Raw genomic sequence first — 17,975 nt, 5'->3', positions numbered from 1 at the left:
TTGGAAATCTTCAATTCAAAATACCCAGTCTAAGCTTCGATGATTCTGGCTGTATGAACTTCGTAATATTAGGGGTGGGTCCAGGAAATGCGGTTACAGGGAGGGGGCGCCACTTTATGAGGCAGGGGGTCTGGGGGCCGCCTTGAGGCCCACAGTGGATCCAGAGCAAAGCGCTGGTGGAGTTCAGGGGGGCGAAGCCCCTGGAAGCTCCGGGATTTTACAGGGCTTGAAATATGTCTTCTATTTAGTCATTTGTGAAATTAATAAAATGACTCAAATTTTATGGGTTTTAGAACAAAATTAAGTTCTCCCAATAAAGTAATGCAAGAAATCAAAAGATTTTGTCATTTATTTTTCCGGGAGTGGAAGAAATTATTGCTTCTTTTATCGTTTAGTACATTTTTCTAAACAAGATACCGCGATTTACCTTAAATTTGAAAATTTTAGGGGGGGGGGGTTGCACTGAATATAGGTGTATGGAAATGTATAGATCTATGTACGTGCATTTTAATAACCAATTGGGACTTCACTTCAGAGTAACACAAACTGGGACTAAAGCATGCAATTCCTAACACTAAAAGCTGGTCTGAATCCCCCCCCCCCCCCACTCGCTTATATACCCTACAAAATTTACCTGCAATATTACATAGTATTTACTAATGTCTATTATTATAAGTTCTTTTCATTAAAAACATGGAATTTACAAATGGATGAAAAATACAAATTTCACTACATAGACTTAGGTGTACAAGTGGTTTTCGTCAAGTTTCCGCACTCATTTTTCATCTTGATAGCTTTCTCCCTGCAAAAACTTGGTGTGTCCTGCTGAAACTTGATATATCTACGTTGTTTTCAAGTAGTTTCCGCAACGACAATTTGCTGAAAGCTGATCAAGTTTGCGCAAATTTCGGTTTGCAGAAACTGTTCTGTTTTAGTATGCACATTGCTATACTGATAGTCTACCGCAAAGTTTTGATAAGTTTCCGCAATATTTTAGTTCTGTATCAGTTTGTACAATATGGTGTATACCAATTTTCAGCTTTGTGGAAACTTACTGAGACTTTATCATCGCCATGTAATTATAATAGGATGTTTGTGTTGCAATCAATATATAGAATTTTTAAAAAGATAACTGAAAACACTCGGACTAAATGCAAAGACAGCCTGTTACATGTATATTATAATTTGCGGAATGTGTTTTTCCCCTTTCGTTGTTAGTCTCACCCCCTCCCTTTGGAGGGATGGTGGTGGTGGTGGTGTCCATTTATACTAATGAAGTATCACCTATAAGGTGTCAGTATATTCTGGTAGATTATTGCAATATACATCAGTGGCGGATTTAGAGGGGGCGTAGGCGGAGAAATAAATGACAAAATCTTTTAATTTTTTTAATTACTTTATTGGGAGAACTTAATATTTTCCCCCCAAAAAACCTTAAAATTTGGGTCATTTTATTAATTTCACCTTATTAAATTGATAGAAAATACATGTAGTACAAATGACTAAATACGAGAAATATTTCAAGCCCCATAAAATTTGTAAAACCCAGGAGTTTCCGGGGGCTTCGCCCCCTGGGCCCCAACCAGGGCTTCGCCATGGACCCACTGCCTCATAAAGTGGCGCCCCGTAACCACAATTCCTGGATCCGCCCCTGTACATGTAGATATGAGGAGATACTGTCTGTATAAGTTGATAGCTCATCAAACGCACCTCCTGCGATGTGAAAGTGAAAATAGCTGCAATCCTCGCCGGCGGAATTATGGTAAGGTTCAATTTCAGCAACTATTTGCGATAATGTGCTCCACGAAGATTTCCTTAAAGATTACAATTATTCTAAATGAACCCTGTGCTTCCTAATCCCCGTAATGTAGTTCTTGTTCATCAGTGGCGGATCGAGAGGGTTGTAGTCACTCCACTTTACTTCCATAGTTTTAAACAAAACTGGTCATTTTACCAGTTTGCGATATTCACCCCTCTTTGGGGCCGGGGCGGAATAGGCACAAACTTGGGTCGCAATCCGCTCATCCTTTAAACAATTCCTGGATGCGCCCTTGCCCACAGGCACCTTAAATATGGATATTACTACCCCCCCTCAACGTTTTTTCATATTTTTTTTTATGGGAATAATTTCTCTGAAGTGTATGAATTCGTAGTCTATTTCATCCCTCTTCGATTCATGTAATCGTTTCACGTTTTTTTTTTTTTTGTAAGCTTTAGAGATTGTCCTTCTACCGGTATAGAGATTGGCCTTCTACCGGTATAATAAAATTCATTTTATCATATACCAGTAGAAGGCCAATCTCTAAATACATGTATCCATACTTCCGGTGCCTGTGCCCTTGCCCGTGGAGAACAATACGTAAAGTGCACTTGTAAATATATTACCATTTTGTCTGTAATGATATTTCAGGGCCGTAAATTAACCTTCAATTTGGAGGAGGCAGGAAATTAGGCGGGGGTCTGGGGGCCGCTGAGGCCCCCAGACGCTGAGCACATTTTGTGCACACTGAACACGTTTCGTGCAAAATCCTTGATTCTAGGGCCTTCTAAGATGTTACTTGACTAACTCATTCTAAAAGAAAGATTTGGAATGCTTTTTAAGGGAGGTATCATGTTCTTAGTTATTGGAAACAACATAAATTCTAATGAACTTTAAATTTTAATTTTTTTTGGCTCAAAAGTTGGAGGAGGCAGCTGTCTCCTCCGCCTCCATGTAATTTACGGCCCTGTATTTACGGGTGTATTCAATACCACCTCCTAATAAAAACACGGGGGTGGGGGGTGGGGTGGTATCGTATAGACTCTCATTATTATCATTACAAACAAAATTACCGGTTCCTGTGATTAGACAAATATTGATTTATATTCACAAAATAAAAATTAAATCAAAATTGGAACCAGGAAAGCTTAATTGATTCCCAACTACATGGAAATGGACATAAGATTTTAATAGTGATATTGTTTAGCTACAGTTCATAATGCATAAGATATAATTGCAAAAGTCTATCTGTTAGTTGGATAATATCTTGTATACAATATAAGAATTTCATAAGTTAACATCAGGGACCTATATACTAACTAGTATATGGGTCCCTGTTAACATCAACACTGTTCCAAGTATCTGATTTAAATCATTACTTCTTTTTACTGGCTAACAATTTATATTTCTATTAATTTGTCTTGAAAATGAAAAATCCATCGTACCACTGGACTTGTTTATAAAATGAAATTGATCCAACTTCGCCCCAAAATCACAGATTAAACAGTGGCGGATCTAGACCTCACTGTGTGTGTGTGGAGGGGGGGGGCTTTTTTGGTCAAGCAAAGGAGATATGGTTTTGGTATTAAATGTTAATGAAAATTGAAACATCCATACTTCTTCATTATACTAGCCCGAATATTTAGAAATAATTGTCAAAGTGCACAAATGATCTTACAAAGATTTGGCCTAAAAGCAAAATATGCTTGACCTGGACCATTTAAATTGGCTTTAAAAGTGTTTCAGGTGTTTTCCCCCAAAAAGTCACTAAAATGATTTTAAAAGATTTGAGATGACCTTATAGAAATTAACAAATTTTGCACTAATCAAAATTTATAATCCATAGTTTTGAAATGTTTGAGTGGAGTATAATGAATGGTTGGTATGAGTGATTATATATCAATTGTACATCTTACCTTTAAAAGTATATATTATGACGCACTTAATTTCTATTTGTACAAATAAATTAAAAAAAAAATTAAGCCTAAAAAAAATAATTTAAAAAAATTATTATAATCCGAGGATTAATGTGCATTAAATTATACTTTGTTGTACAATATGAAAAAGGTACAAATTAAACAAATATTAGAAAGAGATTACATATCTTAATGGTAGTATAAGTTAACCACATTCACTAACTGCAAAATTGTAGCTCTCTGAGAAAATATTGGGACAGATCTGTACCAATTAATATTTTCTCAGAGAGCTACAGTTCTGCAGCTATTGCATTCACATGATTATGAATTTCACAATATTTCATATGAATTTAAACGTAAAAATTAAAATGTATCCTTTGTCTTTGTATTGAGTGATGTATATTGCAACATAATTTTCAATGTTCATGCTGAGAATTGCTTTGCCATTATTTTCCAAATATCACCATATAAGCCTACAATATTACATATTATGTATCAAATGAATTATTTATAATATTGACTGAAATAGCATGATATGTTGATCATGATATGAAATGCTTATAAAAGTATTAGATGGCAAATTACAACCTCACAAAGTCATTCACCCAGTAATTGTAGATAAGGAACAATGAGAAACAAAGTCAGGGGCTTGCTGAGCTGTAAAGAACATCCCATGTGTATTATACACAAAGGGATTAGTTGGGGTAAAATTCACCAGACAAAACCTGGGTACAGATATAAAAAAAAAAAATGGACAAAATGACCATGCAAGGACAAAGTCAATATTAGAAGTTTATTAAAGCATAATAACAAAATGTCACAGGACATAATACTGATTTTTATATAAATTCAGGGGGGAAATCTGTTCCTTTTGTAAAGTTTACAAAAATGCATGTGTAAAATATATGTTATATTTTTATGAGATTGTTTTTCAATTTTATACTATAGATTTTGATAATTATTATTAAATGCTTATTCCTTTTATCATATCTATTGCAAAATATGAATTAAAATAGGATTTTCTTTTACTGATATAGAATACTAATAGGCTTTGTAATCATTGGGTTTACAAATTGCTACACAAGATCTGACATTTTTCACATAGCTTCTGCGTGCATGCATGTCATTTGATTCCATATCAACATATCAATTAATAAGCAAGATTCAAAATGTGAAATTACTTTGAAAAAAAAAAAACACAACAAAAAACTTGATGACTGATAATCTATAATATGCATGATAGTTCAAATTTTCTTATGAATATATATGTATATCAAATGATATGTCAGAACAATCAATTTGCTAATATTGTACGTACATGTATATGCTTTCATAATTTTGCTGTTGTGTGATAATGAAATATTGTCAAATTAAAAAAAAATGTGAAATTACAATTTATTGTCCTTAGGTTTGTAATCAAGAATGAAGGAGTAAATGATAACCTAGTGGTGGATCCAGAGGGGGTGCTGGTTCAGGAAATTTTGCTAAAATAAAGTAAAAATAACACATTTTGAGGGTGGACCCCCCTCCCTTGATAACCAAAATTAATGGTAAAATTCCCCTCTCTCAAAAATTCCTGGATCCATCCCTGTAAGCATTAGACAATCATTAATTTGTCATTCCATTATTCATAATTTCTTCATTGGACACATGGAGGCCAACTCTCACATGTGTGTATATAGACATAATTCCAATTATTTTGAAAATAAAGAGGTCAAAGTACCAATTGAATTCAATATAAAATATATAAAGAATATCTTATCATGGATATAAAGATTAAAACATTTCAATCATGTTAATTAATAGATTTTTAGGTCAATTGATTCTCTCATGTGACCTATTGCTAGTGGTCAGCTTCTGTTGTGACAGTAAACAAAACATCAAGCTTGAAAATATCATGATTCCTAGGGTAGAAATTCTGACTCCAGGAGGAACCAAACTTGATATATAGTGTTTATGTGTAAAACATTTAAATTTAGATAACATCTTCCTTAATGCTATTGATACTTTTAGGTAAAGAAGGAACAGGTAATTGTAAATTTCATGACCTCTATCAGTGATAATAATAATAAAATTTATATACATGCAGCCTTATATAAAACAGTTTATTACTCTAAGGTGCTTTACACAATCTGATTAAAATAAGATCTTTGATCCGCTCCGTTATTGTTATGTCGTTTCAATAAGATCTTTGATCCGCTCCGTTATTGTTATGGAGAGGATCAAAGATCTTATTTATAACAATAACGGAGCGGATCAAAGATCTTATTTTAATGAGATTGTGCTTTACAAGGGCAAGAAGAGGAATGCAACAATAAAATAGAATTAAATGACATTATGACAACTTATACATGTATCTGTAAATTAAATTATCAAAATAAAACACTAATGGCTAAAAGTTGGTTGGTTTTTTGGGTGGTTTTTTTTTTGGTATTTGATAATTAAAAACACAGTTTATATATACATGTTAGAATCTAAAGGTTTTGATACTAGCTTTAAAATAGATGGAACCAAAAATGGTCATAGTAATTACATGTCTTTATGATTTAAAAGAATCCTTCTTTAATTTTGTTGACACTAGAATATTATAAATGATGGATGCATTGTCAAGAAAAACAGAAAGATGTACAAAAATTGTGACACTTGCAACTCCAGGGTTCTGATTCAAGGTCAGATCCAAATAGTGTTAAAAGTGTATATCAAGTTTATAATTGTAAAATGTTTCATCAGTATAGACGCTTTTGGGGGAATGAATTACACCTTATACATGTATTATACTTCTACTGAATATTAGAATTTAGCATATAAATGCATGCCTAGAGCAAGAAAAGTTACTGTATTATATAGATTTCATTCATATTGAGGTTAGTAATACTTTTAACTAAATAACTCGGGTATTTAGTTAAGGTCAGTGTCTTGTTGATATTTTTGATGTGTGTATGCATGTACGTGTATGTGTGCGTGTGTGTGTGAAATACAAAAAAATCCATAAAGATTTGTTTCAGAGTTTTGAGTAGTGATCAGTTTTAGCAATCATCAACAGCTAGGGTATGAATCTGTACACTCATCTTTGTTAATTTCTAAAACGACTTAAATTGCATTTCAAAAGTAGTCAAGTGTTATGTGAAGGAGATTTGAGGAACATATGTTCCTGCTAAATGTGTGTGATCATACATTTGGGGTGTCAATGGATGGAAAATCATCTGAAGATCGAAGTTTTGAAGAAATTGAAATACTTTATTGAATATTAATCAATCTTATTTTCATTCTAAAATCATGTACTCAAAGGAATTTTCTTTCAATTACATATGTAAGTGCATTAAATTGAATTATTTTTCTATTTCTTACTTACATTTAAAACAGTTATGTTTGTCATTTTGTTTCTCAAAGTAGAAAATATTTTCATGTAGATTTTTCTTCCAAGATTATTATTCCTTAGATTTCAATTTAGAACATTCAAGTAAAAGAAAATAAGACTCTAAAAAAGGAGGTCTCCATGTGAATTGAGAGAAAGAAACGGAAATTATAAATTCTGTGGTGACATTAAATTTCATTTCATAATTTTGCCAGCTATAATAAGGTATGATATGAGATTCAGGGTGGTACATTTATGTGCATACATGTACCTTGTATCTCCAATTGAAAATTGATTGCTTTAAATCAATTTCAACATTATGAATATCCTACAAAAGTAAAACATAATGATTTTAAAGTTTAAAAAACACATTGTTTCACTCCTGAAACCTTGACCTCACATGGATATATATTGGTATTTAGTGTTGGTAGGTTTTGGTTCTTTTTGGGTGGATTTTGGATAATGTAGTGAATTTCAGTTAGTTGTAGCACAGTAACATGGAGTGAGCTTGCTTGCTTCCTGATATCTAGTCAATCACTTTTTAAGACATACATATTTTTCAAACTTGCATTGCACATATTTGTTTACATTTTTGGTAGGAGTGTTTTATATGCTCACTATATATGTCATCTTCATATATAGATGTGTAATTGTTTGCAAAAAGAGGAGACATCTAAATTCCTAATAAAAATGATAATTACATTTAAATCATAATTGTGCACTTCATGTACTTTTTACATGCAAAATCATTTCATATAATTATATGGTTTTTGTATTTTCTGTCCATATCTGTAAGTCTGTCTGTCACAAAGTCTTAAATTGTGCATTAAAATGCTTCTCCTCCTGTATGGATTATCTGATAAACTTGAAACTTTGTACAATGCTTCATTGCCATTTGCAGATGTGCACATTGTTGGGAGAGGATTTATTGTTATCCTAAAAGTTATAGTGGTTCGATCCAAGAGGGATGCGGGTGTAAAATAGCTTGTGACCATTTCTCCTAGTTGCAAACATATTGCAGAGTCTTGAATTTTTTTTTTTTATTTTTTTTTTTTTTTTTTTTATACAATACTTCATTATCATTTAATGATGTCTAGATTTCTCTGACCTAGGAATCTAATATTTTCCTAAAATCTACAGTGGATCAAAAACAAGTATTTTAAGTGTTGTTTTTTTTTTTACCCTTTATTGAATAATCTTTGTAAAATTGCATGTGCAAAAGTAAAGATGCTTTGAAAATTCAATTACAAAATTAAACATTTCACTGGTTTGTTAAGGTACTCACTACACTAAAGCTTTATGACACTATGTTACAAGATGGCGATTTAAATGTTTTGGGAAAGTATTTGTATTGATCGATATATTCGTCTATAACACCATAGCTAAGTGGTTAATTAATAAAGCATTGGGCAAGAGAGAGAGAGAGAGAGAGAGAGAGAGAGAGAGCATTGGGCTGGTGAACTACAGATCTTGAGCTCAAATCCACCAGTCTTTTGTTCATGTGTTGAAATAATATTTTTGAAAATCATGTTTTTATCCAAATTTGCATTTTTTGCTGTTTTTGGCATACACACTTATTGTATATCATCAGATCTTTTTTAAAATATTAAATCTATTTGTACTGATTTGAGAAACTATTTCCCGGTGTAGTGAGCCACCTTAAATGTAAACATAAAAAGACTCCAGTCTTTGTTTACATAACACAGAATGAAGGCTAAAATATTGCTTTTATTCCTGCATCCAGAAGGTTAAAATTTTGGCTGTGAACACAGATTCAGTTATACTTTTCATGTTTAACATTTAAAAAAATGAAAACAAAATTAAAAAAAAAAAACAAAAAAAAAAAACGTAAACGTCCTGTTTGAGAATTTTTCACTTGTATGGAGACGTCACCATTGCCAGTGAAGGGCTGCAACATTTAGGTCTATGCTCGGTGCTTATGCCCCTTTGAACAGGGGTGGATTAATATTGTGTCACACATTTAGGTAATGTCATATAACTGTAAACAATGTCTCTAGAGGATTTGGGTGTTGCTCAACCGGAAATGTAATAAATGAATGCATAAGATTGGATCGTACTTCTTTTTGGACTAGAACATCCAGGACTGAACTTTCTTAGGGTCGAGATGTCTGTTAACCGTTTATTCGTATTTCCCTGTCAAAGTCTTTTTGACGCTTCAGGTATAGGAGAAAGTACTTTGACTTCAGAATGAATGTGATTGTCAGAGGGAGAATGATGGACCGAAGCATGCATTTTGTAAAATGATTCTTGTGTTGTTAAATCTTCGAGAATCTTGTTGGAGATGTCTGATTCGGTTCACGAAACAACTTAGCATCATTTAGCAGTAGCAGATTTCACCGTAAGCACTTAATTAACACTAATTTTAATATATTGTAAACAAATTGTAACTGTAAGCTAGGCTATTCCAAAATTCCACAACATATCAGAGGAACCGGTAATTTAGCCTGTACATAATGATAAGAGTAGGGGTATATACCACACACCCCTAATAAAAGCACTGGGATTACTGAATCAGAATGACAATTGGGGTGGGGACGATAAAAGCAGAATTTTCGAATTATTTTGAAGCTAAGTTTTGAGTAAGAAATGGTGCCATTCCTTTTGGGTTATTTTTTTCATTGGGGATGGTACCATAGGGCCTACTATTATTATTACAGACAAAAATACCGGTTCCTGTGAATATTCACACCTGACGACCTGTAAAGTAGGGCTGTGCGGTGCACCGAAAATTTCGGTGCACCGCGATTCATACCATTCGATTCGATGCACCGATTACAAATTCCGGATTTCGGTTCGGTTCGGTTTAGATTTTACTTACACCAAAACAACAAATATGGCGTCCGAGTGATGTTGAAAACATGTGGTTTTTTATGCAACGGAGATTTAAATCACTACTGTGTTAAGAGTTAGCATTTTCACCACTCAGATACCAACAGAATATGGTCCGTAAGATCATTGCAGTTTATCTTTACATGACATATAGCATTTCTGTCAGTGGTGGAGTGAAATCAACATCGTAAGTAATGACACAGATTTGACAGTTAACATGAGAGAAGTAAATCAATAAAGGAGAGATTTTCAAAGACTCTCAATTGATAGAATTGTTGAATTTTTGCATATCAATGAAAACAATATCATATACATTTTAGATTCACTATAGATTTGTTTAATAATCCAAAACTTATGCAGCACATTAATATAAAAAAAAAATTGATAGACTGTCAGTGTTTTCTTTTTTCTATCAAAGTTATAAAATGCCATTATGAATAGATATGATGTTTACAAATGACAACATATAGTTATATAACTTGAATTAAATCAAATCAAATATGCTACTCATTAAAATTGTTAATTTTTGTGGTGTCATTAGATAAATTGGATCTAACATGAACCGAATCGAAAATAACCGAACCGTGCTGTTCTGAATCGAAACCGAACCGAATCGAGCTAACCCTGAATCGTCCCAGCCCTACTGTAAAGGGTTGTAAATAGAGAATGTGAACAGCTGCATGTAAATAAGTTAGTGTTCTAACTGCATAATTTAATACCGTTCAATTTTATTCTAATATTTTTGTGATAGGGTTATATGTATACAATTGAAATTGCATGGGAAAGAGTTTAGTAATGCAGAGCTCTAATATAATTTAATTTCTCATGTTGTTTAGACATTTATCCATTAACACATGTATAGGTCTACATAATTTAGGAATGTAATTACTAGATATAAAGTTAATGTCATTCCTTAGCTTGCAAGTACATTCTTAAGAATCATGACAAACAACACTCTTTAAGATACAATTTTCTGCTTTATTACTATATTCATGGGATAAAAGTCCCCATCCTGTGTTTTATTTGGGATATTTATTCCCATTCATGCTCAAATAGGATATTCACTGCCATTTCATGTTCATTATGGGACATTTCCTCCTATGGGACATTGTATCCCATTTTGAATTTAAATATGGGAGTTAAAATCCTATGGGAGAAATTATATTTTTTCTCCCATGGGATTTTTGGTAGGAGTGAAAATCCCCCAAGTGGGATTAAAAATCCCTCCAAAATCCCATGGGATTTTTTGATTTCAGGTGAAATATCTAAAAAACTACAATAGTTACAAGTGTAAATGTTGGTGCATGTCTTGTGGACATAAAATCCCATCTTTTTTTGTAAAGGGTTTATTTGTATCCTTAATAAAAGGGTTGGCGAAACTCCGGACTTTTGTCGTGTCCAGAGTTAAATGTCGCACTGTTATATGTATATATATATATATATATATATATATATATATATATATATATCTCACTCTGATCAATCATATAGCGGCTTAATTGATAGAAATTCAGAGGCCTGTGGTTTCTGCAATTCCGGGCTGAGAGTTAAATGTATTCACCCGGGGATAACAATAGTCCAGTTTGCACCTTGCGACAACTTCCTTCATGTCACGAACCCACCCAAATATCAGATACACCGCACACTGCCTCAGAGACACTGCAATCTCGTAGCCCTTTAAAACGACTATGGTTTCAAACTCCGGCATAATATGTTCTTCCATAATCCTGCCAGGCACGGTAAATATCAAAATCATAAAAAAGCCAGGAAAACGTCAGATATTTCGGACTAAATATGTTTATGAGTGGGCACCGAAACGAGGCTTCCGTACGACGTTACAACAGCTGTCCCGTAACGCCTTAGGAATTCACTGATAAAACTCGAAAAACCTTCTGTAACACTCCCTTCTCCACATGGAAGGCGTGACAACCCTCAAGAGAACCCTATCTGGCATCCCACATCTTGATTATGGACGTGTCCCACGCTTTCCATTAGTACCGACATCGAACTTTGCACAATTCCAGTTCCACTCAACAAAATTCCTGCAATTTTCTCTCAACAGGAATTATCTCTAACTCATCCTTTTAAAACTGCATTCTTCAGTCCACACGAGACCCGTTTGCTCAACAGTAAACAACAGTTCGTGAAAGTCGCCATTAGGCATAACAGATTTAGTTTTTTTTAAGTTGTGTATTCACAAATCACTACGCCCATCTCGAAATGACATAGAATGTAGTCCAAGAATAACTTGTTAATTCAACTCAACTCAAATAATGTTTTTATCATATAAACTCAATGTTTTAAAATATTAAATGATAAGGAATCAATTTTGCATCATGCGCTACGCGCAATGATGCAGTTTTCATTCTCTTTGTTTCGTGGAATTCCTCCATCCAAAGAAAAAATAATAAATTCATTCCTTAAAACCATCTTGAAAACTATTCAGATCATACCCATCCCTATTCATACATAAATCGCAATTCACGATTAATTTAATTTGGGTGTACTTTATATCGTACGTTTTGTTGTTTAAATGAACGAAATAGATTTGGCATTATTGCGAAAGTTTAGAATTCCTTAAGTGAGAACAACAATTTCATAGTGTGCAATAAACTTCGTGGGAAAGCGATTACTGCAACTTGTTTTCGAATTGTCGGGAACCGTCTGAATAGCCATCATTGTCTGTATGGCGCAATCTGACTGGCTGATAGTTCTCATGAATATTCCAAGCAAAAGGTCATGTGGACATGACCCCCACTGGGGTAATATGTCATATCCTATTAAAGCGATTGCGAGAGTATCCTAGGATCTGATTTTAATTAGATTGCCTCCCTACTTAAAGGCCGTAAGCGCCGAACATAGGCCTACATTTGTGCAGTCCTTCACCGGCAATGGTGACGTCTCCATATGAGTGAAATATTCTCGAGAGGGACGTTAAGCAATATACAATCAATCAATCTAAAAACTTCAAAATAAATGAATAGATAGAATGAAAATGTTACGATCACCGTGGAATCATCTTGTTTTGTTGGGTTTAATTATATAGATAAACATGTTTTTCGTTGTAGTAGGATAAAAAATTGATGGATCAATCATAATTAGCATGTTTTAAAACCTATAGCTATTGCTAGAGAATACATCATCGCGTCTTTAAATATGAGGTCCTATGATAACCATGAAATCCAGACCACCAACAATCTTGCATACGTTCTTACTACGACCTTACTACGACGTACCCGATCGCACTACGATCATCAATTTTTACATGGTCGTAGTGCGAACGTGGCCTAGTGTGAGGGGGTATTACGTAAATAAATATATGATAAAACAAAGCAATTAAGATGAAAGTTTTCACAAATATTCATCGTACATTCGAAGTACTATCGAAATACCATCAGGCATGATAACAGCACTCCATAGCAAAAAACGATGGCTTATAGAAAGACCAACCACAAGGTATTACTCCTGGTCAAAGAACAGGAGTGAAAGCAGCGTCACCCAAGGGAATTATATCATTGTTAGAAAATATTTCTTTTAAAGAAAAAATCATATCATCCTTCGAAACAACGATAATAATTCATATCTGATGCTTTGCGCAATGATTTTACAGTAATTATACAACATTGATTAACCCTTTCTCTACCGGCACATTTTAGAGGTTTTGAAAGACTAAATGACAGTATTTTTAAATCGATTTAAATCTGCATGGATCACGATTTGGGGTAGGCATATGACATGTAATTTTGTTAGGAATTGGACAGGGAACAATTTCTTATAAAATTTGTCAATGTATCCCATGATCTCAAATAGGTCTACGGGGTCAAAGGTCATATAAGTGCACATTTTTGCAATTTTTTTTCTCTGAAATATATATATTACGACCCCTCTCACTAGATTAAAGTCAAAAATAGGAAATTCTAAATGTATGAGCTAATGTGCCTTTTAATATACTACAAAAAGAACAAAATCAAACTAATCAATTTTATTGACAAACAAATATTTTTGGTTGCTAAGTAACAACACTCATAGTACAATTTTGACCATAATTTCCCTTTCTGCATCCATTCGACACAATTTAAACGTAATTACAATCCATGATGATTAGTAAATGTCACATTATTTTAAAAATATAATCTTTAAATAGATCTTAATCATTTTAAAAGGTTTTTAACAAAAAATATGATGAAGAGAATTAAGGTCAAAGGTCATCAAATGGAAACTTCGTACTTTATATACTTGTCCATCATTTTCTAATAATATGACGTTTTGCCATTATGTTCCATTAAATAGAATAAGTATTGCAACATTAAAACAAAGATCTTTCAATTATTGTTAATCTAAAATAATCTATTTTTTATTCAATTATATTTGGTTGCTAAGCAACAACACCTTATCAAATGTTATCAAAAAGTACTAACCATTTTTCCTCTCCAAGTTCAACATATACGAATGTTCAAGTACTTACTTTCAATCACTAGATTTAAATGTACTTGCATCATATTTAACAAAAACGTTCTTATATTCAACCTCTTGAAACCTATTTCTAGACATAATTCTTGATAATGAGTTGTTCCGACAAGGGCATGCGTTGACCAATATCTGTCTATCGACTGGAACTTCACAGCAGGCGTGCATAAGATAATGCACAAAAATCTGGAAAAAAAGTATTTCTTAATACTTAGTCCTAAATACTAATGTATTGTCAAAGCTTTTGAATACTCAATTGGCTCTGTAAATGTTTTCGATAATCAAGGCCCTCTGAAAAGTATGCATTTAATTACTTATGAAATTTTATCAGAGGTATTTGTAGTACACATTTAATAAATGAGTTACATTCACAGCCAGATTAATTTTGGTAAAGGTAATCTTTTTACTATGCATTTTATTATTCTTTTTAAACTGGAAATCACTGCCACAATATCGGTTTTTAAAACTAGTAATACCTGTACAGTTCCTCTTCAGTGAGAGGCTGCAAACTTCCTTGGGAAGTATATGGCAAACCTTCCCCCTAGATATGACCATCTCAGCATAATGGTTGGTGGCAACACAGATGGAGAAAACCAAATCTTCTGTCAAAGACAGCTTCATAAAATCTGCAGTTCTCCGAATAATAGGGTCCCATATCTGAAAGAAAATTGCAAATAAAATCAGTATTGGCCACCATACCTTAAAACGTGTCATACCTTATAATTAGAAACTAATTAGAAATTGTTTTGTCTCATTTTGTATGTATACGATCCCTAGTTATGCAGCAAAAAAAAAAAAAAAAAAAAAAAAAAAAAACACACCAAACAAACAAAAAAACAGTAAAATGGTACACGCATATCAGTGCATCATTACACCATGATTCCAATTGTGAATGTATTATCTGGATTTATTTGAATGTTAATCAAATTTATACTGATTTAACCCTATATTCAACCTCAAAGAGTCATACCAACTGAAAGCCAGGTCGTCATCCCGAATGAAATGCCACAGTTCTGGGATCATGGGTGTTCCTGTGTCCTCCACATCAGCATCCTTCCAATGCATGTCTGGATTTGCCAGTAGACTGTCGCTAGCGGATGATACCTGGGAACTTCCCACTAAGTATTGGAATGTCAATACCCTTTTTAAAGAAGAAAAGAAATTACAATTAAGAATTGTTGGTTTATGTTTAAAAAGCAAAATCTAAGTTTCACGGTAGCATGGAACAGTTTCGCACTTAAATTAATTTACTCAAATTTATTTAAAGATAAGGTAAGGGATTGCATTCATGTGTTAGAAATGAATCGAATATTTTATTATACATTGCGAGAGTAGCAGAGTGGGTAATGAAAAAAAAAATGTATCATGTAGCTATCTGCATCATGCCTAGCATATATTATACACGAGGGCAAATACTGAAGAAATTCAGGTTAAAACCTACAGGGTCCAGCGAAAATACTGAAACTCTGAGGGAAAGTGAATGACCCCAGATATAAAAGTTGAATTGAATTGCTTCTTAATGGTACCCAGTGTCTAAATCCCCTTGCATGGTACTCTGATGGGCTGTGGATTTAGTCGAAATTAGAGAAAATCTATGCAAGAAGGGGATTGATTGATTGATGTTTTCTGCCAAACTCAACAATTTTTCAGTTATCTGGTGGCATCCAGTTTTTTTTATTGGTGGAAGAGAGAACCCAGATACCTGGGAAGAGACCAACGATCTTTCGAAAGTAAACTGGGAAAACTCTCTCACTTACCGGTGCGAACGGGATTCGAACCCGCGCCGACAGAGGTGAGAGGCCGTGTGATTTTTGAGCTAGTGCTCTAACCACTCGGCCACGGAGTAGGCCGGCAAGAAGGGGACACGTGCCCATCAGCTCATAGCATACAAGTACCAGCATGTATGGATCACATGTAATTTATGGTCATAAGCTACTAAGTGTATATAAAATACATGCATTTGGATAAAAGAGAAATCAATATGATTTTTCATTAGCCTGTCATAATCAGACTTTGATTGATGTTAACCCACCCCCATTTTGGCCCAAACACACATTTTGTTTTTATTTCTGTTACAGAATAAAGAAAATAATTCAAATTATGATAATAAATTCTATCATTACAATAATGTAAAGTGTGTTTTCCTAACAGATTGTGTTTTCTTTTCATAGAAAGATAATTTCTTTTATAAACATGGAAAAAACTTGGAAAATAGCCTTCTCACCAGCGGTCGTGAATGTCCAGTCTGATTAAAACCACCCCATCCCATTATACACTAAATACACACCCTTCTTACACTCGTGCGTCAGGTAAGGAGATAATTCTGGGGAAAAGGGGGGGGGGTGTTAATCAAACTGCTGAACCCGGACAGGGTGTTATTCACTTGGTTTAGATGTCATAAAATATAAATATTTTCTTTCATGAAACGACAAATCATGGCATCTAATCGCGGTTAATTAATCGTGAATTTTTCATAACATGACAAAACCGCATTTTTTTTCTTTTTAGTCGGGCTATGTGGCTACATCAACTTACATGCACGTATTTATACTGAATGCATGATCGTTTGGGTCATCCTGCAACAGGAGATCCAGGGCATCTTCTGCTGATGACATCAGATCGTTTTAAAAATGTAAAATACAAGCTTTCTCTGCGACAGTCACGGTGAAGCTGTGTTATTTTCGTTGAAACGGAAACACGTGTGTTCTCCGTTCACACTTTCAGAAAACCCCGCGTGACCCGCGATCCGGATCACGGAAAAATAAAAGTATACAGGCTATATATAGGCGAACTTCTTTTTTGTTTTCTTTCTTTGGCAGAGAAAAAAATTATTACTATTCCGAACAAATATAACGTTTATATCTGAATTTGAAGTACTTTATTTATCTTTTTTAAAATTCAATCTGCCGATGTAACATTCTCAATAGGTGTTTTATGAAGTTACATGTAGGTTGTGTAACTGTTATAAAGCAATATTGGTTTTATGCTTTTCAAAAAAAGCAGAGATACCTGGCTGATTATTTCATACATGGATGTATGTTGTTTTAGTGTATCAACAGGTACTGAATTTACTAAAAGAGGACAATACTAATAGTTTTCACCACTTAATTGTGCGACGCGCGTCGATTGCTGTTAGCGACGTCGATTTGTCGCTAATTTTTAAGAAAACCGCGCAGCATGTCCCAATTTCATTTTATCGTAATATAAAAACTACAGAGAATTATAATATGAATAAGGGTCCATCAAAAAGAACATTTCCTCTACTTTTACAGGCTGTATTTACTTTTCCCTATTTCCATATATAAATATAGATAAAACGCCGATCTGTTTAAACATTGAGAAATAAAATCGTAAAACAACGTATATGTGCAAAAAATTGCTATTTTCTTATAACTTTGCCAGGCATTAAAATTAATTTTTATATGTACTGAAAGCAGGGAATATATGCTTTTCAAAAATATAAAAAATATTGCATTCATAGGGAAAATAAAAAAAATCATAGCGAGGGGGGAAATGGCCTTGCGACAAAGCGTTGCGTCATATTTAGACGAAGTCATCTTTCATTTTAAATGCTTTTTTTAATTTAATGGCTTTATTTATTCAATTGATTTTTGCATAGTTAAAAAAT

General features: G+C 33.6%; 1 long non-coding RNA gene across 1 annotated transcript; it reads right to left on the bottom strand.

The window, feature by feature from the left end:
• Positions 1 to 13,847: 13,847 nt before the first annotated feature.
• On the bottom strand, positions 13,848 to 15,303 carry LOC125679331 (uncharacterized). Its single transcript, XR_007371786.2, has 2 exons — positions 14,824 to 15,303; positions 13,848 to 14,533 (listed from the first exon to the last, which is right to left on the bottom strand). It is a non-coding gene; the product is annotated as an uncharacterized LOC125679331 (long non-coding RNA).
• Positions 15,304 to 17,975: the final 2,672 nt, after the last annotated feature.

Source organism: Ostrea edulis, chromosome 2 (assembly GCF_947568905.1).
Source record: "Ostrea edulis chromosome 2, xbOstEdul1.1, whole genome shotgun sequence".
Lineage (NCBI taxonomy): Eukaryota > Metazoa > Mollusca > Bivalvia > Ostreida > Ostreidae > Ostrea > Ostrea edulis.
The sequence above is the reverse complement of the archived record's forward strand: the minus strand, read 5'-3'. Positions and strand labels throughout refer to the sequence as shown.